Consider the following 24,588-nt stretch of genomic DNA (forward strand, 5'->3'; position numbering starts at 1 on the left):
CCCTGCAATGTCTCTCCGGTGCCCTCTACTGACAGAATGTAGCATCATTCCATTTTCAAGGGAGAATCCACAATATTTCAGAGCAGGCAATGAGGAGCAGATCTGGAGTTAGAAAAAAGGCAAAAATTGACTAACCGGCACATCCTTGTCCTGTACGTGCTGCTGAATCATTTCTGTAGCATGCCTCTTGTCACAGGTCTGACACTTAAAAGACAGAAAATGAATATTAACTGACAAAATGAATGAGTGAATGAATGAATGATGGGATTTCCTTTTTCTGATGGCTGTTATGGAGAATGCAGATTTACTCTGATTTAAATTTTATCTGCAGAATAGTAAATGGCAGTTTTTACTTCCCTCATTTCACCCTTACATTAAATTGAAAATTAATTGAATTATCTTCCCAGCTCTCACGTAGCTGATCAATTTGATAAAAATCTATTAAAAAGCAGATAAATTCAGTGGAAAAAAATAATTAAACTAGTTCAAATTGATTGGTTGGTGATTACATTCTCCAGTTGAATGTTGATCTGATAGCCAAGAAAACACAAGACTGGTATTTTTTTTTTTTAAAGACTGAAATATTAACCAAAGTATTACCAACTGGCAAACTAGTTCAACAAAATTGTTGTACAGATGATTAAGAAGCTAAGAACAAGAATAACATAAAAATCAGAATTCATTTTGACTTGGGTATCAAGTGGCCAGTTTTTTATTCGAGTGTGATAAGTTGGCAGTAACTAGGGACCACACTGCTATGTGAGGAAGCTGTAGGGCAGATCATTGAAATAGGTTTGAATGAAAGTTTTGATTAGGCCCGTACTTACCTGGACAAGTCACTTGGTCTTTCTAGGCCTCTCTTCCCTCTGGAATGCCAGAATAACCATATGCCTTGTTTTGTCCACATGGCTTGAAGAAGAACCACCCAGACCAGACTCTGTAGAGCAGTGAGTAACATAGCTGACTGTGGAGCTGGAAGCCACATGCCCACTGAAATTCAAGTCCCTGGTCAGGTTGGCCCCCAAGCATATGCATGTGTGCCCAGGATCCTGGCAGTCTGGAGGAAGGAGATTACAGAACCCACTAAATGAGTGGACCTGTGGAGGGTGCTTCGTTCTTTCTGGCTCACTGTCATGTGCATACATAACCCTATCATTAATTTAAAACAAAACAAAACAAAACAAAACGTAAACCTTGCTTAGCTCATGTGGCTTCGGGAAAGAATAAACATGAGACACTGTAAAAGAGCTTTGGAATATTAGCCTATTAGACACAGTGTTCGTAAGTGTTTCTGGTTACAAAATGAACATTAAGAAGTTGTTTCTATTTTCTTAGGTTTCTGGAAGAATCTCAGTGCATTGAAACAGCAGCTGAAGTGTTGAGAATGTACTTCCATTTTCTTTTTTTTTTTTTTTGGAGAGGTTTTTGCTATAGGGTGCGTGTGCTCGCCAGACAGACAGAGACAGAGAGATAGAAAGCGAGAAATCACCCCTCGGGGGGATGGTCACACCGCAATCCCTTCTCCTCCATTCTCCTCTCGGGATCTTGGGCACGCACGCATATGCACCTGGCGTGAGTTTAAGCCACCGGGTCCAGGACACAAACCGCGGTCCACTACATGGTAGTCCAGTGACATAGCCATTACACTAACTGCTAGTCCCTGTACTTCCATTTTCTAATGTAAGGCAGAAGCTCAGGGCAAAGGATTCCTGGTTTGAGTATCACACACAAAGCATCAGGGCCTCTTTACCTCCTACCCCTCTGCCTCCATAACTCCTACTTAATCTGTTTTTCTTTTTGCTAGAGGGCATGTGTACCACCAAAGAAAGACACAGAGAGAAGGTGAGGAGAAAGTACTTCCCTTGGGGCCATCTCTTCCTCCTCTCAGAATTTTGGGCATGCACACACAAAAACCTGGTGTGTTTCTCAAGTTGCTGGGTTCAGGACTTAAACTATGTGGCCAACCACTTGGAATCCAGCTGCCTTAACCACCAGCTTATGGAGCCAACCTAGCTCCTACTTTGCTCTGTTGGCTTAATCATCATCACCTAAGAGAGTGTCCTCTGAGCTCCTGAACTGGTCAACTCCCAGTTTTTAATACGTGTGTAAGAACAGGTATTAAAAACTATCTATTACTGGGGCCTTTTTGCATTTTAGTGTGGTTAATGTCTCCCTCAGACTACAAGCTCCATGAGGGCAGGTCCCACTTCTGCTTTTGCCCCTTCTAGCATTTTCAGCTGGTGTTTCATGGCTATTTGTTGGATGAGTGAGTGATCCACAGTTTAGTAGACCCTACCCAATTTTGACGTATCAGGTACATTTTGAAAGAAATGGTTGATCCTTGGCTTTCTGAGGCAATAGAAAGAACACAATGATAGACATGGATCACTGGAGGAATCTTAGCATCCAGCACAATTCCGCATATAGCTGGAGCTCCATAAATGAATGAGCGCTGGAGACAGAGTCCGGAGTTTGGATTTTCTCTAAAAAATTTACAGGCTCCGCAAACTTAGTGAAGAAGGTTAACTGCTAGAGAGGCAGAGATGTACGATGATGGGAAAACAGGCTTTGGAGCTTAGCATTCTGCTCCAAATCTCCATTTACTAGATGTCTGAGAAGACATTTAACCTCATTATGTGCAGGTTTGCTTATATACAAAAATGAGGGCAATGTCCAAATCCGAGGATGATTTCAAAAGCTCTTGCATGATACAGCATGCTAGGTATCTATATTTATTTGTCACAATCCTTTTCCCTCTGCTAAATTCCATAATACATGGATAGCAGTATCTAGCTAGGACTCATAGCATCTCAAATAAGGTCTGTACATGGAACATTTTATAATCCAAGGTGCAAGATACATAAAATATATTTTCCCTTATTCCTACTTTGTGTTCAAGGAAAAAAGATACACAGAATCAGGACTAGCCACAAGGTGGCACTGTGGTAATACCTTCAATTTCAGGGTTTTCCCTTAACAAATTAGCACCTTAGTGTACCTTTTAAATTTGAGTCTTGAGGTGAGAAAAATGGCTTGCATTTAAGAGGGGAACATTGCTGTGTAATGGAGTAATGTCTGTTGTAAATGATATTTTAATGTCCAAGGTCTTACTCTGGAGAATCAGGAAGGAAAATTTTAAAACATTCTCTTAGATTCTTAATTTGGAAATATAAAAACCTCAAGATCCAGGTAAATGAAGGCTAAAGCTTTTATCTTATTTTACAACATCATTTTATCACAATTTATAAATTTTCCTCTTGAAAATCTATTTTATTTAAGTATTCTGGCAACTTGTACTTATTTTTTTCTCTACAGAAGTATTTCTTTTTTTAAAAAAAGTTTATTCACCTATTTATTGCATAAGAGAGAGAGAGAAACAGAGAGGAGGCACCATCAAGGTCCTCACATGGTCTTAGCCCACCCAGGTCATGGGTACACGCATGTGTGTCCAGGAGCTCAGAGGGGTCCCAGGAAGTGCACCTAGGACCTTTCCCATGTGAGTCCAGATGAATTACTGCTAGGCCATGGCTTGGCATTTTATTGAGCCTCTAAGTTGTGCCATGGGGTGTTCTTTTTTTTTTTTTTTTTGGAGAGGTTTTTACTATAGGGCGTGTGCGTTCGCCAGACAGACAGAGAGAGACATAGAGACAGAAAGCGAGAAATCACCCCCCAGGGGGGATGGTCACGCCACAATCCCTTCTCCTCCATTCTCCTCTCGGGATCTTGGGCATGTACGCACACGCGCCCGGCGTGAGTTTTAAGCCACCGGGTCCGGGACGCAAACCGTGGTCAACTACGTGGGAATCCAGCAACATAGCCATTACGCTAACTGCTGGTTCCCTGCCATGGGTGTTCTTAGTGGTTGAAATAAGGCCAGAAACAGAAGACAAAGCTGCATTTCTTTAAGGGAGGGGGAGACATTTTCAACTAGTAGAAAATGAACAAATAGGGTGATTTCAATGGGTGATGGAGTAAAGGGTAATTTGGGTGTGCGCATTGAATGCTACTTTAGATAGAGTGGTAGGCAAAGGCTTTCCCTGGCTGGGGAGGTTTATCACCAACCCGAGTGGTTGGAAGGAGCTAATCAGGTGAACATCTAGAAGACTATCCCAGGGACAGGCTCGTGCAAAGTTCCTGATGGGGGAACAAGTTGGTCATGTTCAAGAATATTTGGTAAAGTATTTGTATTCTAGTTATCTGTCACTGTATAGCAGACTTTCCTGTGTAACAGTGTGAAACAACCTATTTCTGTAGCTGATAATCCTGTCAGTGTTAGTAAAGTCTGTTGTAAATGATATTTTAATGTCCAAGGTGAGATTCTTCTAAACCTGGGAAAAGCTCCACTGTGTGGTTTTTAATCCATGTGGATCAGCAAGGGCAGCTGGGCTAGAGGACCCACTTTCCAGACGGTTCTTCACTCACCTGTGGGACCCCTCATGTTCTCTGCCCTTTCTCTTCTCCACCTGGCATCTCTTCACTGGGGCCTCTCCTCATGGCTTGGGCTTCTCACAACATGGCCGTCTCAGAGTATTTGCTCTTCTCATTTGGCTATTGGCTCCCAAGAAGCCAAGGTAGATGCTTCCTGTTTGCTTAGAGCCTAGACCCAGAACTGGCATATCATCACTTCTGCCTACTTACTGGTCAAAGAGGGTCAATCCTTCTTCAAAGGGAAAAGAAATAGACCTTTCCCTCTTGATGGAAGGAGTGTTAAAGAATTTGTGGCTATTTTTAGTTTGCAAAAGATTGTTAAAATACTAACAGGAATACCCCATAAGTGGTGAGAGTCTTGATTCCACAGCCTGGCATCATGAATCCGGTCTATAGTATGAATATTAGACATCTTTGCTTAGGATCCAGACCTGTGACTAGGAAAGTCTACCCTAAATAAAATCCACTGAATCCTGGCCTAGCCACTGTGGTGCCTGCTGCTAAGATTCCTCACTCTGCAAGCTGGGACTGCATGGGAGGTCAGGATTCAATTCCTGGTCTGTCCTAACAATCAGGTACTTGTAATCCCAGAGGCTCAGGAGGCTGAGGTGGGAGGATAATGAGTTTGTGACCATAATGGGCAACATAGAGAGGCTCTTGTCTAAAGAAGAGCCAGGCATGTTGTTGCACACCTGTAGACCCAGTTGGAAAGTTGAGGCAAGAGCATCACCACACAGAGGGGTCCTGTCTTAACAACAAAAACAAAACAACAACAACAAAAAACACTTTATCTGTTGTTTGCCTGGAGCATGATCATTGCTAGAGTAAAGTGCACAGGAGATTTCTTAAATCTTAATTGTGAATCTGTGACTTGGGATTGGGATGGAAAACCTAAAGCAGATGTCAGCTTCTGCATGTGACTTTTCCAATGCAGAATAGTGCTAGGATGCTTTTAGAAAATTAGGAGCAAAAGGCAGACTGATTACAGCTCCAATACTGAGAGTGTTGAGCTAGAAATAGTGGAAGAAACAACTACAACTTTATACTGGTCAGCACCTGATCTGACCAGGAGAATGTTCGATCTGTTACATTTGTCTCACTTAGGGAAGATAATTGAGCCAATTGAAGTTGGATCCTTCTCTTCTGACTGGATCTGAAAAGAAGAGAGGAAAGGGAGGTGAGCTCCCCCATTTTTGCCATAACAGGCCTTGCAAAGAAGAAGAGAAACCAGTGATAACGGAGAATTTTCTCTGTGTTATAGGAGTTTGGGGGTGAGGGTAGGGAATAAGTTGAGGATAAATTATGCTAACTCTGGGAGCTAGATGATGCAATGATAAAGCAATACTATATAAGGCTGACCTACATGGGAGGGTTCAGGGTTGGCATCCAGAGAATATGCCAGCACTCCCTGGACCTGTTGGCATGCATGAGCCAACAATCTGGGACTGGCTGGGCCTGGGGGTAGATCTTGGTATTGGGACCCCATTGGGGATTGTTGTCTCTGTCTCTATCACTCTTTCTGTCTCTGTCCCTCTTGCTCATGGAGGAAATAAATAAAATTAAAACCAGACAAACACATGCTGACTCTGATACACTCAAGCAGGTTCCAGTGTTTGTTTTGTATCAGAGTGGCAATCAATAGAACAAATCATTTTTGCACTGACACGTGTCTCACATCTCATGTTTACCTAATGATGGTAGCTGGCTTCACTCAAGAGGCAGTTGAACTTAAAAATGTTTGCTTAAAAATTGCTGCTAAGTCAAGATAAAATTGAACCTGAAAAAAGTGTAAACAGAGTTTATTAAATATATTCATGGTGCTCAAATATTTCCTTAGGTGACTTATTTTAGAAAAAAAAAATTATTTATTTATTTATTATAATTATTCTTTTCTTCACAAGTGAGAGAGACAGAGAAACAGCATCCCCAACAGGGTCTCGATGCTGCAACTCACTGCCAGCTGAAGATCACAGTTACGCACATGCCTGGCATACTCAGGGAGGTCTTTGGACATGAACTTGGAACCTGGATGAATATGGGTTAGCCTTGCAGGGCATTGTGTTTCACTGCTGCGCTACCATCCAGTCCTCTATTTACTCTATTTACTGGGTCGTCAGCAAGTCATGATGCATTTTTGCATAGAAAAACATAACAAAATTTGTCATGACTTTTCCAATGACCCGTATTTATTTTCAATGTCTTTTCAATGTGCTGAGACTCTGAAACATTTCTGTTAAATGAGCAACTCTTTATTTCTCTAGTTGCAAAGTGTCTAGTTTGCTGTTCATTCTTGGCTATCAGGAGGGACACTGATGAACCTCTTGTTATTTTACTCTTGTTTAGAGCAGCATTTTTATTATGTATTATTATGGGTTACAATCTGAAAATGGATAGATTTACCTAAGTGAGGATTTTCATGGAAGCCCTGGCAATTAACTGGGAAAAGTAAAATAGTACTTGGTCATTTAAATCCCACACTCAGAGAATATCTTTACATACAAACTAATTGATTAACCATGACTTTGGAGGGCTTGCCTGATGCAAAAAGCAACAATTTAATTAATCATGTTTCTTTGGGCTCTTTAAAAAATTAGTTTAGGTTTTTTTCTTCCATGAACAAGAGAGATAGACAGAGAGAGAGAGAGAGAGCATCCCCATCTGGGTCTTGATGCCCTGATCTACCCCCTACCCTGAGCCAACTTGGATCATGGGCACATACATGCCAACCCAGAGCTTTCCCATGTGAGTATTGCCTTTTACTGCTATGTCACTGTCCAGCACCTTCTCTTGGCTTTTAAATTGTTTAAAAACACAGTAATAATGTATCAAAAGTTACTTTTCTGAAATAAACTCTGGAGTCAGATTTTATCTTGGCTCAAAATTTATCAGGCCATGAATCCAGTGGAGTCTATCATTCATGGTGATTCTCATCTCTTCTTGTTCGCACAGCTCCTGTTCCTTAAGAGTAACCCTCAAGCATTTTGCAGTAAAGGCAAGAAATTTTTATGGGCTTAACAAGTCTGGTCACTTGCATTTCCAGGGACTTCATGGCATTTTTCGTGTTTTTTGTTTATTTCTTTTTGTTATTGCTGTTTTGTCTTCTGCGTGGTTGCAGATGTGTCCATAAGGGGCTGCTGTCTTCTAGCAAGCCCGATTGCTGTTCCTGCAGCCATTTCTCTCTTCCTCTGCAGCCACGCCTGGGAGCTTCCTCAGTTCCAAATTGGGTGCCATGCTTTTGTGAAGTGAGGGGAAAACTGATTTCTTTTGTTTGCATTAAACTTGGCACTGAAGAGCAACCCACGGCCATATTGCTTGTCTTCAAAGGCTCAATAGAGTGAGTCAGCTCTTTATGTCATAATTACAGCTCTCTCTGTCCACAGTGCCACACTGTGCGTCCATGGGGCTGCACTTGGGACAAATAGGAGGCAAACAGCTGGCTTTACTTGGGTGCATCTTTACTCTGAGTCCTAGATTTTGAGGCTGGATCAAACCATTACTTGATTCCTGTTAGAATTTCCTCTTCTCAGGAAGTTCTCGGGCCTTTGCTCCCTTGACTTCTGGCTGTCCCACCCTACTATTTGGAAATACTTGCCCAGACACTTTAGAACCCCAGAGAGATTGAATCCAAAATTTGTATTCAAGCTGCAATAGCCTATCCTCTCTCCCACCCATGCTATTAAATACTTAGCTGATAAAATTTCCCTTTCTATCCATCTTCTACTCCCTTCATTATTCTCTCTCATTTCTTTCTTTCCCTTAACAAATATTAATTAAATGCCTCCATAAGACAAAAGCTTTAGTCATAAGAGATATGGCAGAGACCCTGAAATCTTTATTCCTTTTGAAGTTTATATTAAACAATGAGCAAAAGGACTATATGCCAGATGGTAGTAAGTGCTAGTTAGTAAAATAAGCCAAAGAAGAGGGATTAGGGAGTGTTGGGGTGAGGATGGGCAGGAAATGTTGCCGTAAACTGGGCAGTCAGAGGCCTCAAGGAGATGTGTTTGGCATCCAAAGTGGGACATTCTTGTAGGACTGAGGCTTTAGCCTATGGAGATCTATGATAACTCTGGTAGTGTCAGAATTGAATTGAATCATTGGGCATCTGGCTGGTGTCCAAGAATTTGAGAGTTGGTGTTGAAATGATGTATTTCATGTTAGAAAAACCAAACAGGCCTAGTAGAAATCCTTAGCTCACAGGAAACAAATAGCAAATGGGTCTCATATTATTATAATACTATTACTATTTTATTATAAAATAGAAACAAAATTTAACAAAAACATATAACACTAGATAAAAGTACTTTACAGAATTTGGCATATTTAACATATTTGTTCCTCATAAGAACTCCAAAACTTAGATACTATTGTATTATGTCCATTTAACAGATGAGGAAACTGAGGCACAGGAAGGTTCATGTAGTTGCCCAAGTTCACATAGCTAATGGGTGGCCGGACTAAAATCCAGGCAGACTGATCTCCGAGTCTGCATAACTCACCTGTCCAGCGTATTGCTGTAATTGGATTATTATCACTGCAGTTTGCTCAGGGTGGCCTAAGTATCCAACAGAAGATAACCAGGCATGGATCTCATCAGGGAAACCTGATTTCATGTGAAGGTAGTCAGATATATTGGGCTGTCGGGAAAGTCATAATGCATTTTAGCATAGAAAGTATGTCATGAGTTTCCCAACAACCTAATATTTGGTCTTGGAGTAGCTACTAGCTTTAATTGGGTTACTCCACTTTTTTCTTCAAAGAATTTCTTACTATGGCCAGCGCAAAGTATAGAAATATGGGTGCCCATATACTGCTGAATGTATGAACTGATGTGGGTTTAGTTTACTTCTCTTGAGAAGGTTCAACCACTGAGAGCCAGGTGTCCACACTGAGCTTGTTACAAGTCTGGAGCATAATAGTACAGTCAGTTTCATGGATGGAGAGCATATGACAGCTGAGCCTTGTGCTGCCTCCCTCCTGGCCAGTTCAAAGGGAAAGCTGCTACTCCCTGGTGGCACCCCACACGTGGGGTGAGGGAGGGCCAAATTAGTAGTAGTGCCTAACAGCCAGTGTAGATGCATGCCCACTTATCAGGGTAGACCCAGCAAGTTGCCAGACCTGGACAGAACTGCATGGATGATAAATAAAAGGCATCTGAAAGCAAAATCCAATGCAGTAGATATTGATCTTCACCAAGTAATATTTGTTTTAATTGCTAGAGAGTATATATGCTTTCCAGAGATACTGAGAGAGAAAGAGAAAGCTAGAGAAGGAAAACACACTCTCCCCACCCCATAGGGCATAGTCATACTACAATCCCTTTTTCTCCATCCTTTTGGGATTTTGAGCATACACACATGCCCGGTATGTTTTTCAAGCCACCAGGGCCAGAATTTGAACCATTACCTGCCATATGAGATTCTGTAACCACTAAGCCATGAAGCCAGCCCATGATTTCTTTTTAACTCGGTATAAATTATGTAGGAATACCATTTAATCACACCCTATGAGCCCATTGTATTACTTTAATCACAACAAAAACCCTAAGGGGAGCAGAGTATTAGGATGGTTGGGCTGGTTTGGGCTAGATCTTTTGCAGATGTCAGTGAAAGAATCTTGTTTCATTTTGCAAAGTGCCCTAGATTGGACAATAAATTATGTCATCATCTGAGACTATTTGTGAAGGAGGAAACTGAGACATTGAGAAGGTAAATGATCGCCCCAACTAACTTCTAGTAGGAGAGTGATGAAGTTGGATTCTAACCCACGTCAGTCTATCTCTGATGCCCACATTCTTTCTCCCAGAATCCTTTGCTTTAGTACACACAGGGAAATGAGCACATCTCCCACACATTTAGTCTGCTGGGAGAACTAAAATGCATTGGAGTGATTTACTATTGTTTGGAGCATTCTTGGAATTTGTCTTTTGAAATGACGTTCAGGGTATTAAGAAACAACAACAACAATTTTTTTATGTTAGCAAATTTTGGTTCTTTGGGAATAGGTTTCATTTTTTGGATATATCCTAAATAGTTTCAAAGCCAAGTCTTGTGAATAAGGTGGGAAATTATGCTGGAGCCCGATCAAAGGCTGAGTTTGAATTGTTCATTAATTGTTTATTTGTTTGCTTGTTTGGCTGGTGAAATTGGCTTTGAGAAATCCTCCAAGAGCCATTTGCAAATGCTTTGTACAGTGATGGTGTAATTTGAATGGCTTTAATTTCTCAAAGTAAATTATTTTTGTTTAAGTCTCATTTTATCATGCCTGGTAGATGTGACATATAGTGTCTAGTCTTTTGTAGCTATGCTCATTTAACTCAGAATGAGTTGATGGGCTTACCTTGGTAGTTGATATTCCTGGCTTTAGATGAAGAAAATCAATCAATCCTTTCCCCAGAAATCAGGTTTCTAATAGCTAAATTCTCAAGCTCTGTGTTCTCCTGAGTGAATTCCATGCATTTTCATTGTTCTACATTTTTAAAAATCAAAAGTCCTGGTGACCTATATTTGTAGTACTTAATACTTGTCTTTTACACATGATAAATGTTTTGGATGAATTTATTTATTAAAAGTAATCATTACACATTTTTTTGGAGAGGTTTTTGCTATGGGGTGGGTGCACTCACCAGAAAGACAGAGACAGAGAGACAGAAAGTGAGAATTCATCCCCCAGGGGGAATGGCCACGCTGAAATCCGTCTCCTCCATTCTTTTCTTGGGATCTTAGGCACAAAGGAACACACATGCACCTAGTGTGAATTTAAGCCACTGGGTCTAGGACTCGAACTACAGTTGACTACATGGAAGTCCAGCGACATAGCCATTATGTTAACTGCTGGTTCCACATTACACATTTTTAATTGCACATTTCAATTTACAAAGCAATGCTACTACTGTTTTTTCCCCTAAGTTCAAAACAATCAAGATAATAAAATGAATCTGGTATTATTACCTTATTTTACAGGTAAGGAAAAGAGGCTCTGAGATTGTGTTTGTCAAAGGTCATATAATTGTAAGTGGCAGTGTCTGGACTTGAGGATGCCCTGGACATTTAATTTCTAGTTCAGCTCCCTTTCACTGCACTATATGCCCTTTTTCTTGATTGCTTTGTTCTCAGGGACTACTGACCCTTTTAAATTCTTCATCAGTTTTCTATGGCTACAATAACAAACTGCAACAACCTGGGTGGCTTAAGACAACAGAAATTTATTTTCCTGCAGATAATAATTTATGATCTCCTCTCTTACCGAAGCCGTGAATCCAGACTAACTCGTGGTGGAGCTAAATCATGGAGTCAGAAAGGCTGCACTACCTCTGAAGGCTGTAGAGAAAAATCCATTGTCTTTTCATTTCCAATTTCTAGAGCTTGGATCATGGCCCCTTCCTTCATCATCAAGACCAGTGTAACATCTTCAAGTCTATTTTATTCTGTTCTGTCTTCATGTTTGTGGAGATTGGTCAATCTGAGCAAACATGGTGACCTTTAGACACATGCAAAAAATGTAGTTCTATGAGCAGTCGTTTGCAGGATGATAAAAGCAATTAACATGTGAATACAGTAGCTGCCTGTCATCATCAATACTAAAGCAGTATAAGGTTAAAAAAAGTCACATGTGTTTATCAGAATTGGCCCCAAAAGATCAGAAAAATTACATAGTGTCAGTTGTCCTCCCATCTTCAGTTGATTAACATCCAAAAACAACTGGCTTTGCTTTCCACTCATAATTCCTCCATTTTCTGCCCTTTAAAAGAATAAACCTAGGACTGGTTCAGGGTTGTGGCTATCTCCATCAGAGAAGTTGGACTGTTGGACTGACCTGATCCTCATTTTTCTTTACTCCTATGTCTTTGCATGTTTATTTTTATGTTTATTTCTAATCCACAGCCCTCCCCCCGCCAAAAAAAAAAAGAAGTTCTGCCAAGTGAACCCTGGCAAGTGGCCCCTGTTTTCTTTTTTGTGGTTGAGTCTCTGACTCCCTTTTAAAATGATATTGGGATTGCATTTAGAGCCCACCTGGCTAATCCAGGATAATCTTCCCATTCCTTAAATGATCTTATCTGCAAAGGCATTTTTAGATCCTCTGTGTCAGATGACATTCATAGGTTCAAGGGATTGGAATAATATCTGTGGCGGAGGATCGCCACAGTCTATCTTTTGGCCCTAAAAGAGTCACATCCATCCCACATGTAAAAATGCCTTCAATCAGCATCTTCAAAAGTCTCTCAACTCCTTACAGGATTGACTCCAGTCTAAAATTTCATCTAAGTATGATCAACTCAGAAGTCTCAAATCTTATTATCTCATTAATTTACCTCAGGGATGAGTGAAACTTGGTAAGATCCACAATGAGCAAATTTTCCTCTCCATCTCTGGACCTGTGAAACCATGTCTTCTGTTTCCAAAATATATTGGTGGGACAGGCATAAGATAACAATTATAGACATTCTCATTCTGAAAAAAAAAAAAAAGCGATAAAGGTGTCATTGATTATAAACAATAAAAAACAGCCAGGAAATTTCCATTATGTTTCAAATTTGAAAATAATTCTTTATAGTTTGTGACTCTGAGACTCCACCCTGGGAGATCATTCTTTCTTTTTCTTGAAGGAGCACATGTTTTCAGTCAAATAGTTTTATAAGCCTGTCTCCCTGTAGACTTTGGGGAGTCTTACAATTTACCTTTATTTTGTCATCTGTGTCATTTTCAGTCCGAATTGGGTGTGTTTCTTTTGATATAATACTGAAAACAAAAACAAAAACAAAAACCCTGTGGCTCTCCAGTGTACATCAGAGAAATTCATGTCATTAGATGAAAGCAACCCTCATGTATATGTTTTGGATAATTACATCTCTTTTCTTGACTTCTACTGAGATAGTTGAGGGGATTCTGTGAGTCACATGTGTAAACTCCTTGGTGTTAGCCAAAGGTTTGTCTAGTAATACCTATGACCTTATCTCCAAAGAATAATTTCTCGAGAGCAAATATTCCAATCTGAGCATCTTTTGCAATATGGATAGGCTGAGAATTTTCCAAGTCATCAAACCTTGGTTCCTTTTTGATTAACAGTTCTTTTACTCATTTTACTTTTTTCCTTTCACATTTTAATAACATTTTAAGACAAAGCCAGGCTGTACTTTTGAAACTTTATTTGGACATCTCATCAGTTAAATATCCGAGTTCATCACTTTCTAGGTTTTTTTTTTTTTTTTGACACAACTGTACATTACAATTCAGCTTAGCATCTTGCCACTATAAAGCAAGGACACTCTCCCTTCCAGTTTCCAATAACGCACCCCTAACTTTCTCCTGAGATCTCATAATTGTATCTTTAATATTCATTTTACTACTAAAAGTCTGTTGAAAACAATCTAGGTTTTTTCTATTATGGGTCTCAAAAGTCTTTCAGACTTCACCCATTACTCAATTCCACAACCACTTCCACATTTTAGGAACTGATTACAGCAGGTGCCAAAATCTGTGTTAGTTTCTGATTGCTGCTGTAACAAATTATACACTCTTGGTGGCCTAAAACAAGAGAAATTCATTTTTACACAGTTCTGGAAGACAGAAGTCTGACTCAAGTTTCACTAGGCAAAAATCTATGACTGTGTTCCCTCTGGACACTCAATGGGGGAAATTAATTCCTTGACTCTTTTGGCTGTCAGGATGTCTTTTTTTTGTGTGTGTGTGAGGTTTTTGGTATAGGGCATGTGTGCTTGCCAGAAGGAGAGACAAAGAGAGACAGAAAGTGAGAAATCACCCCCTGGGGGGATGGCCACTCCACAATCCCTTCTCCTCCATTTTCCTCTTGGGATTTTGGGCATGCATGCACACACGCCTAGCGTGAGTTTAAGCCACCAGGTCTAGGACTCGAACCACGGTCAACTACATGGGAGTCCAGCAACATAGCCATTATGCTAACTGCTGGTCCCAAGATGTCTTGATTTGTAGCTGCATCACTCCAGTCTGTGCTTTCCTTATTCACATTGCTTCTCCTCTTTTGCCTGTACATTCCACATCTCTCTCTTGCTATCTCTCCCTCTCTCTCTGCCTCTCCCTCTCTCTCTTTTGTAAGGATATGTTTGGTTGTACTTAGGATCCAGCCAGATAATCTAGGATAACCTCCTATCTAAGAATTCTGAACTCAGTTGCATCTTCGGGACCAGCAGGCGGTGCAGTGGTTAAGGTGCTGGACTTTCACATGGCCAACTGTAGTTCCAGTTCAGACCTGGCAGTTTGAAAATCACACTAGACACGTTGTGTGTGTGTGTGTGTGTGTGTGTGTGTGTGTGTGTGTGCCCAAAATCCCAAAAGGAGAAGGAATTCCTGCATGGCTACCTCCCCAAGGGGGTGATTTCTCATTTTCCCTCTTTCTTTATCTCTCTGTCACTCTCCTCTCAGTGAGCGCATGCATCCTATGACAAAACAAAACAAAACAAAACAAAACAAAACCCAAAAAAACCCTATAAATAAATAAACAAATAAAATCACCTTTTTCTTTTTACTATGTAAGGTAACATTTCTAGGTTCCAGGGACTGGTGTATAATTATCACATTATATCCAAGAAGATCCATTGTATGGCAACAAATTAGGTTGATGCTTACCTCAGAAAGTCTTGCTTCACTCCCCCAACCTCTTGAGGTGCGAGACCCATGCTCTTATTACAGTTAGCCAGGCTGGATCAGTCATAGATCCCTACCTTTCTTGACCAGCATGGGAGGTGTGTGATTTAAACCAGCCAATTAGGATCCTTCCCTGAGATTTTCTATTTGAATTTTGAGAAAGTAATGCTGGAAGGATAGGAGCCTGGAGCTGCATTTCATGACTGTGTTGTTAAAACAAAGATGGAGTCACTTTGTCAATTTCTTTTCTTTCACTTAGAAAGCATATAATAGTCTCAGGAAAGAAAGTCAAACCTCTGAAGACACAAGCCTGGGTATCCGTCTAAGTTGAAGATGCTCAGCATGTGAGGGCATCAGTCCTGATGAGTCTGAGCCCACTGAGAAATTATTATCTTGGTACATATGTTTTCTTTCTTTCTTTTTTAATTTTTAAAAGTTTTTGCCATAGGGTGTGTGTACTCACCAGAGAAAGAAATAAGACAGAGAAAGAGACAGTGAGAATCATCCTCCAGGGGAGATGATCACACTACAATCCCTTCTCCTCCATTCTCTTCTCAGGATTTTGGGCGTGCCTGCACGTGTGCCTGCCATGATTTTCAAGCCACTGGGTCTGGGACTTGTACCATGGTTGGAATATGGGAGTGCAACACCTTAACCACCACATTACCCGCAGGCTCTGATACATACGTTCTTTACAGCTACACAAAAGATACCTCACATTCCAGTTAACACGGCCTGCCTTGATTTTTTCCTCCCTCCTAAACTCCACTAAAATGATAGAAAAGGTTTGAAAATGTTATAAACCTGCATGAGGAGCACAGGAGGGGAAACAATAGGAAAATAAGATGTTAACAAATGGCTGGAAGATGGAAAACTGATATATGAATGGTGACTAGGTTGACAGAACAAGAAAGCTGGAACTAAGCGCCTGGGGGAGGGAATTCCAACAAGAAGTAAGCAACTTTTACCACAGACTCCTAGAGAGACAAGAGAATTCGCGCTCACAGATTCCTCTAAAGGCAGGTATGAAGAATCGAGTTAGTAGTGAATAGATCTCATACTTATGGCTGTCCATCATTTTTTAGTAGACTTAGGGAAGTCTCAATTTAGGAGTCTTGCTTCCCTAATCCAGAATCTAATTCCCAGCTTCCCTGAGGGCTAATCCACAGTCATGTAGCCTGGTTATGCCAACCAGGCCTACATAAAAATTTAATTCAGTAGTGAACGGAGGAAAGAGGATCTATGGGCATTCTCCTTTTTGATGCGGAGGTCCCAGGCTTTTAGTGGAAGCAATTGGAAAGCCGTTGTAAAGTCATTTCTCATGCAGAATTGATATTGGTGGCAGTGGTGGGTGGGAGCAGGGATAATCTACTTTAGGGCTCAGTAGGGCCTGTCTGCGAAGGTTTCCTCAACAGGCATATTCTGTGAGGGTAGTTTGAGGCATCGTCGTAGGTGAAAAAATGCATATGGAGATGGTGGATGTAGAATGGTAAGAGTGCTATAATTTTATTTTCTAGAAAAGTAAATTAATAGATCATCTTCAGAAGTGATTAGGAAATAAATGTATAGAAACCCAAAGATGAGAAACTGGAATAAGGAGCTAAAAGAGTTGAAAATGCTTGGCTGTGTAGAGCAGAAACTCCCATATTCTGTCAGTGGGAGTGTAAATTAGTACAATCACTTTGGAGAGGTGTTTGGCAGTATCTACTGAAGCTGACTCTACACACACTGCCTGATCTAGCAAGTTTGGTTCCAAAGGATATGTGTGCGGTTGTCTGCCAAGTTTGGTTCCAAAGGAAACGTATGCAGTTGTGTGCCAAAAGATGTACGAGCGTGTCTATAGCACCACTCTTCATGGTAGCTGGAGGCTGGGAAAACAAAGTATACCTTTGCAATAGAGCGCGACTGTTATATATTTATGAAGGAGAGTGTGAAATAATGAAAATGAATTGCTGTCCCATGCCACTTAGGGTCAAGGGTCACAAACATTGTGCTGAGCAAAAGAAGTGGAACACAATAGAATTAAAAAAAAAAAAAGAAAAAATGCGACATGATTCTATTCCAAAGTTCAAAACCAGGCAAAACTAACCCATGCTGCTAGCAGTTAGGGTATCGATTCCCTTTGGGGAAAGGTAATTCACCTACACTGAATTACACTGAGGGGTTGGGGGGACTTCTGGGTACTGGGCAGTGTTCCAGTGCTTGCTCTGACTGCTGGGACACGGGAGTGCTCACTGTGCTGCACCCATCACACTCTTCTATAGGCAGTAACATACTCCTGTTAATAACCTTCTTTTACTTTTATGCTTCTACATGAGCAGTGCAGCCCAGGAAGAAATGCCTGTCTCGGCCAGAGCATTTGCTGTGCTGGAAAATTAGGACATCATCAAGAATTTTAAAAACGTATATTTGTAAAATCTCAGCCTATTGAATACGGTTATTTCTTAGTCCTTGCCTTTTTACTTGATTTAAGGATGTTGTGTTTTTGTTCTCTCAAGGTACATTCTACTTTAAGCCACCTGAGGGTGTTTGTTTTTGTTTTTGTTTTTGTTTTTTTTTGTCTTTCGTCTAGTTAATCCTAACTTTTAAACATCGCTTTTAATCCTAACTTTAGACCATTGCAATGACTTCAGTGTCTTTCTTCTGCTTTTGGAGGCCCTGCTAAGGATATTAGGTGAAGTTCTGTTCAAAAGCCAGCAGAACTGGGACACGAGATGGGTAAATGCTGTCTGTAAAGAACAGAGCACACCCTGACTGGGTGTCATTGTGGGAGGAGGTGAGTCCAGAATCCTGTTTTGCCCTTTTGTGTTGTGATCACAAGTTCAATCTCTAATGCATTGGTGACCTTGGATTTTTCCAGAAGTGTTTAAGAAGACGGGCTATTCATCTTGGCTTTGCCCTTTTACATTATTTGTGTTAGATATCTTCACTGTGCAAGGCTTGGGAGGAGGGCAGAGGGAGCAAGTTTGATTCTCCTGACCTTCGTGTCATCACACTGTGAAAGCCCTTCAGGCACGGGCATCCATTCGCCCTGCCTGCTGTCTTATTCCAGATCAAAGGAAAGCAAAGGGAGACAGTCTGGAAAGTTTAGCCACCGACGCTGAATTACGATGGGTGGAACTGCAGGGCTCATTCCAACAAGTGATGTTGGCTGCCAACTGGGCTCCTGCACACCGTGGCTTTGTGCCCAGTCAGCAACCTGCAAGGGAAGCCCTTCCATGAAACAGCCATGAGGAGACCATGTTGGGAAGGATGTTCCGCACACTGTCAGGAATTCTTCCGGACAAAGTAGGACTTGGATACTGTCAGCTGCATTTGGGTTCTTCATTGTTTTTCTTTCAGTGGTTATTGGATGAGCAACTTTTTGGTAGGATGGGGGGTTATGTAGAATGGTAGCAATTGATCGTGTAATGTCTACTATTATCCTTGGCTTTACAATAGATGTAATATCTTACTATATATACTATAGCAATTACTTATAGTAAAATAGATATCATATGTAACTATAGTACTTCTTAAAAAAATATTTTTACTATAGAGGAAAAACCTTGTTGGACCCGCCAATGGCGAACAGCTCCTGAGTTGGGGGGGGGGCCGAGGATTAAAGAAGGACAAGAAGACAGGACAGAAACGGGAGGACTGCCAGTCAATACTGGTCAGCCGCGAGTTAAGTTTATTGCTGTGATTTATACAGGCACATTTGGCTTTCTTAACGTGGGACTCAAAAGTCCTTGCTGAGTTTATCAGGTTGTTGCAACAATACTTGGAACATTCTGCACATAACAATTCAGTCACCCAAGGTTATGTCCAGACAGTAACCCTGGTCACCATCTGGTGGTCTCATCCTACACATTCCTCATGTCTCCTTCTTGGCTCCCCACAAAACCTGACACTGTTCACTCACAGTAGAGAGACAGTGGGGGGAAATGAGAAATCACTCCCAGAGGTGACAGCCATGCTGCAATCCCTTGTCTTCTATTCTTCTTTGGGAATTTTGGGCATGCATGCACATGTGCCTGGCATGATTTTCAAGCTGCCAGGTCCAGGACTTGAATTATGGTCGGCCGTGTGGGAGTCCAGCCCTTTAAACACCATACCCTTTGCTGGCCCCCCCCCCCCCCACAAATACGAATTTTTCCCCCCCCGTAATTATAGTACTTTAATACTTCTAAAGAGGGAGTAACTCATTGTGGAGGCAGGCGACATGGAGGTCACATCTCTGGACTTTGTTTAATTGTGTGCCTTTAGGCCACTTTCTTACTTTCCCTTTGCCTCCATTGATGTCTCTATTACATGAAGGTCATTGTGTTTACGGTACAAGTGTTGTTGGGGCAAGCCCGTATTCGATGTTCATTAGATACTAGGCATTTTCACTCTTGACCTTTAAAGCTACCTTTTAAACAAGTCCTAAGGAATTGTTACCTGTCCAAATTCATGTATTGGGACAACTGGAATAGTAATTTATAAATCCGTGTGTAATGTTAGTGCTTCCAGCTCTAGCATAGAGCAAGCCATTAGAGTTATCTCTTTAAAATCTTTACACTGCTGCGTGTGGGGCCAGCAGGTGGTGTGGTGGTTAAGACGCTGGACTCCCATGTGGCTGAGTGCAATCTGAGTACTAGACCTGGTGGATGAAACTCATGCCCAAATTCCCAAGAGGGTAATGGAGGAGAAGGAATTGCAACATAGCTATCCCCCTCTCACTTTGTGTCTCTCTGGCAAAAACATGTGCCCTATAGCAAAAATCTCTAAAAAACAACAACAACAACCAACCAACCAACAAACAAACCACTTGCTCATGCCTTGGTGATGTGGGCATCACTGCCCAGTCTGAGCAGCTCTCTTTGTCCTTTGGCATCGCTGCCTCCTGCTTTTCCTTCAAGTGTCAACTTGTCCTGCATTTCCTGGAAGGAATTTAGCATGGAAGATGTTCGCTGTGAAAGGCTCTTGGGCTCAACCCCTGTGGGAGGGAGAGGAATGGAGCAGGAGTGGGCAGAGGTGAAGGGGAGTGAGGCTGGGTCTGTGCAGTCTTGGCTGATCACATGGGTGCTCTGTAGCTGCCGGCAGCTGGCAGCTGTCTTCCATGACAGGCCTGTATACCCCTGTATTAGTGAGTCTTTTTTATTGTAAATTTGTTCGATCGTTCGTTCTTCCTTTCTTTCTTTCTTTTTTTCTTTCTTTCTTCCTTTCTTTCTTTCTTTCATGAGCAAAAGAGAGATAGATGAGTACCCTTAACAGTGTCTTCTAGCTGGGATCCACCTCCAGCCTCTGGAGCCCCAGGTCACAGGCACAAGGAAGCCTCTGGATGTGAACTCAGGGACATGAACTGTGGGTCAGCCCCGCAGAGTGCTGTGTTACTGCTGCACCACCATCCACTCCTATCAATTAGTCTTTAATAGGGTTCTCCCCCTCCTGCCAGGAAGGATGTGACCTCAGGAAGGTGACTGTGCAGTAATGCCATCCCTGGAAGCACTGACAATTGAAGGCCAAGTGCTGACAGTCCTCCCAGAGGCTAAGGCATGGAGACCTTCCTTGCAGGGGGATCTAGGCAGCATGCTAGTGTCCACTACACAGGCCTCTCTGACCATCAGTGTCTCTCCCGAACTTTCCTACATGAGAGTCCTAATGATATCCTTTATTTTCTTGTATTCCCAACCGGGCTATGGGATCCATGAGGACAAAGATCATGTTTGTCTTCTTCCCTGTTGTATCCCCAGCTCAATGCATAAGACTTAGTGTGGTAGGTACTTACTATACATTTATTGAGTGAATGAATGAGTAGTAAATGCTTCATAATTGCCAGCCCTGCAGGCTGCTGACTGCCAGCACCAATCCATGGTGTGCAGGAGTCCAATTACTAGCCAACGTTGACTGTTTAACACATCCTGCAGTTCCACCCACTGAATTCAGTGGAAGTGGCTAAACTTGTGAGATAGTTATCAAAAAATGCCTGTCTCTTAAAATAATGCTTTGCTTGCAAAACAGGGAGCATGTCTTCGCTCAGTCTGTCTACAGTAAGATGTACTAGAAAGAGCCCTGGCCAGATCAGACGACCCAAGACTGGCAGTTCCAAAGGCAGAGCAGCTCCAGCAATCAAGGACAATTAAGCCTTGTTCCAGATGTTTTTTCTCTTCCCTGCTGCCACATGCAACAGGAACACATTTAGAAGTCAAATAGTTTTTAAACTATTGACCTTTAGGCAAAAGAAAAGTTCTAAAAGAAGTGAATGAGCCTGTCAACGCAAAAGGAACACTGAGGCAAAGAAAAGCAAGAGGTGTTTTTGGAGTCAGGGTTAGGATGATTGCCTGGGCTTGCCAAAATCCAAGTTGTCCTGAATAACGTGTTCCAAGGTCTTACAGATGTCAGGATGATTTCAAAGGCAAAAGTTGCAAGTGGGGTTGGGTAATGAAAAGTCTGTGTAGTAGTGATGGGCTAAAGTCCATGATGAGGACTGTTGGATGACCTGTAGTCTCTATGCTTTATTTATTTTTTTTTAAGAATTATTTGCTGAGACCTCAGATGGGTATTACAGTGACATTGCTGGACTCCCACACGGTCACACGGTCAACTGTGGTTTCAGCTCCAGAGCCGGCTGCTTGAAACTCACACTGGGCGTTTGTGTGTGTGTGTGTGTGTGTGTGTGTGTGCGCCCCAAATCCCAGCTCAAACATGGGAGAGAAGGGATTGTGGTGTGGCCATCCTCCCTGGGGAGTGATTTCTCATTTTCTGTCTCTGTCTCTCCAGCAAGCGGGTGCATCTTCTAGCAAAAATCTCTCTTAAAATAAGAAATTATTTAATTTTATTAATTATTATTGTTATTATTGTTATTATTTGGTTTGCTATAGGACATGTGCACTTACCAAAGAGAGACAGAGGAAGAGAGGGAAAGTGAGAAAACAAACCGCTAAGTGCAGAGGCACGTGGACCTGGCATATTGCGGTAATAGAACTAGATTTGACTGATGGAGGGTAATGGAGGGACGTATTGGTTCATCAGATAAATCATGGGCATTTTTGCATAGAAAAATGGAAAAAAATACATCATGATTTTTCCAGCAACCAAATATTTGGACAGTGAGGATGTTCTTAAAACAAAAAGTCTAATGAGTGTAAATACATTTCTAAAAAGCCATAGAATGTGCCTAAGTGTTTGTTTCCTTCTAGATCTGACTCGATAGACTGGCATCTCTTAGCATGAGGGAGCTGGTCTATTTCGGGATCTTTTGGCTTCCTTAATATTTCAGTTTGATTATGTGACATTTTAGCACCAGCAATTCCACTTTTGTCTGTTCTGTTGGGCCCTGATGTAGAAGTTCAGAACAATGGGTCTCTACAGTTGTTATTTAACATGCTTACCAAACCTCGGATGGCAAACAATAGTGCTAATAGGTCTGCGTGAGACATTAACTCTGCCTTGGGTTATGTCGTAGTCAATTGTTTATGGGACAGAAAGTGTCTTTGTAAATGGCCCCATACTCTTCTTCAGGCCAGGAAATATTTACTTGGCATTCATTTCATTTTTTAAAATTTTTATTTATTTATTTATTTATTTATTTATTTATTTATTAGAGAGGGTTTTTTTTTCGCTATAGGGTGCGTGTGCTTGCCAGAAAGACAGAGACAGAGAGATAGAAAGCGAGACATCACCCCCCAGGGGGGATGGCCACACTACAATCCCTTCTCCTTCATTCTCCTCTTGGGATCTTGGGCATGCACACACATGTGCTCAGCGTGAGTTTAAGCCGCTGGGTCTGGGACTTGAACCGCAGTTGACTACATGGGAGTCCAGCGACATAGCCATTATGCTAACTGCTGGTCCCGTATTTTTTTTAAAGAATTATTTTTTTATTTAACTTTATTTATTTCTTTCTTTATTTTAATTTGACCAGAAAGGGATAGAGTGGGAAAGAGAGGGAAAGCGAGAAAGCAAGCGACCAGGTTGGTATTTGAACCATAGTTGGCCATGTGGGAGTCCAAAGCCCTTAACCACCATATCACCTCTTGACCCAGGGCAGTCATTTCTTAATTCAGACTTACTTATTTGTTCTTTTACTCATTCATTCGGCAAAAAGTTCGTTTGATGATGCATGAGGAAGAGAAAGCTGGTCAATAGTTTTGGTAGGTTGGTGAGCTTATTTGCTTTTTCATTTTAGTTACTATTTAAAGAACTAAAGAGTGAAAAGAACATAGGCAAAATTTGCTCACAGAGTTATGAAATTTGTGCTAGTTGTTCATACAGTTATGTATAGGCTGATTACAAAAATCTGACAACTTGGTAAAAGTGATGGTATTTTGAAAGAAAAATGGGAGAATTCTGGATGAGAATGTTGAGTGCCTACACAGCTGCGTTGGGACACAGATTGTATAGGGCAAATCTAAAATTTATTGAAGATTTTGTGAGTTTTTTTGTTTTGTTTTTATATTTCCATTTACTTCTTTATGCATATGTTACAACTGTGATCAGAAATAACTCTATTACCAAAATAAATACAGTTTTGTTGAACTACTTTGAAGATAGAGATTTGAGAAGTAGTTTTTTTACACTAGCCCAAGTTGTTTATTTAAAAAGACAAAAAGAAAATCTTATGTAAACATTTACTTAGGGCCTGTGATACGTGTTGCAAGAAGCAGTCATTTTTCTTTGGAATTGCCATTATTTAATATTTTTCCTTGTGGATGACAATTTGTCACATTTATTAAATTATTATCATTTTTGTTTTGTTTAGCACTATATTGTGAGTATTTTCTTATGCCAATTTGTCATATTTATTTAATTATTATTATTTTTGTTTTGTTTAGCATTATATTGTGAGTATTTCCTCATGCCACAAGAGGTACTTGCAAACATTTTAAGTAATTACATTGTATCCCATTATATGATCTAACTAACCACCCTTTGGGCCTTTAAATTGCTTCCTGTTACATAAGTAAGTGTGTGCCTCTGATAATCCTCATTGGATACATTTTGAGAAAGGAGATACAGAACTAAGAGTATGCCCAGTTTAAGACTCCAAAGTGTCGGGCCAGCAGTTAGTGTAATGGAGTCGACCGCAGTTCGCGTCCCGGACCCAGTGGCTTAAAACTCAAGCCGGGTGTGTGTGCGTGCATGCCCAAGATCCCGAGAGGAGAATGGAGGAGAAGGGATTGCGGAAGGGACTGGGGAATGGCCATCCTCCCTGGGGGGTGATTTCTCGCTTTCTGTCTCTCTGTCTCTCCGTCTGTCGTGTGTACACGCCCTATAGCGAAAACCTCTCAAAAAAAAAAAAAAAAAAAAGACTCCAAAGTGTATGCCCTTTGGAGTGTGGTGGGGTTAGATGTGGCTTCACCGTACTCAGCTATCTGGAGAGAAGCTGGTAGAAGGGCAGTGCCCTCAGGGCAGGGTTCAAGTCTCTTCTCCTGTGTCACTTAGATCCTGTGTCACTTAGATAAGAAGCCTCCTCACTCTGAGACTCACTTTGCTCATCTGCACAATTAGAACAGCGACCTTAACCGCAGGTGACTGTGAAGCTCCGTGAAGCTCCGTGGTGATCTGCTCCGGG

General features: G+C 41.3%; 1 long non-coding RNA gene across 2 annotated transcripts in view; it reads left to right on the forward strand.

Annotated features, from left to right (window-relative positions):
• Positions 1 to 24,588, forward strand: part of LOC102484481 (uncharacterized) — a 279,187-nt gene that overhangs the window by 86,921 nt on the left and 167,678 nt on the right. The window lies entirely within an intron of this gene.

Source organism: Tupaia chinensis, unplaced genomic scaffold (assembly GCF_000334495.1).
Source record: "Tupaia chinensis unplaced genomic scaffold, TupChi_1.0 Scaffold000333_1, whole genome shotgun sequence".
Classification (NCBI taxonomy): domain Eukaryota; kingdom Metazoa; phylum Chordata; class Mammalia; order Scandentia; family Tupaiidae; genus Tupaia; species Tupaia belangeri.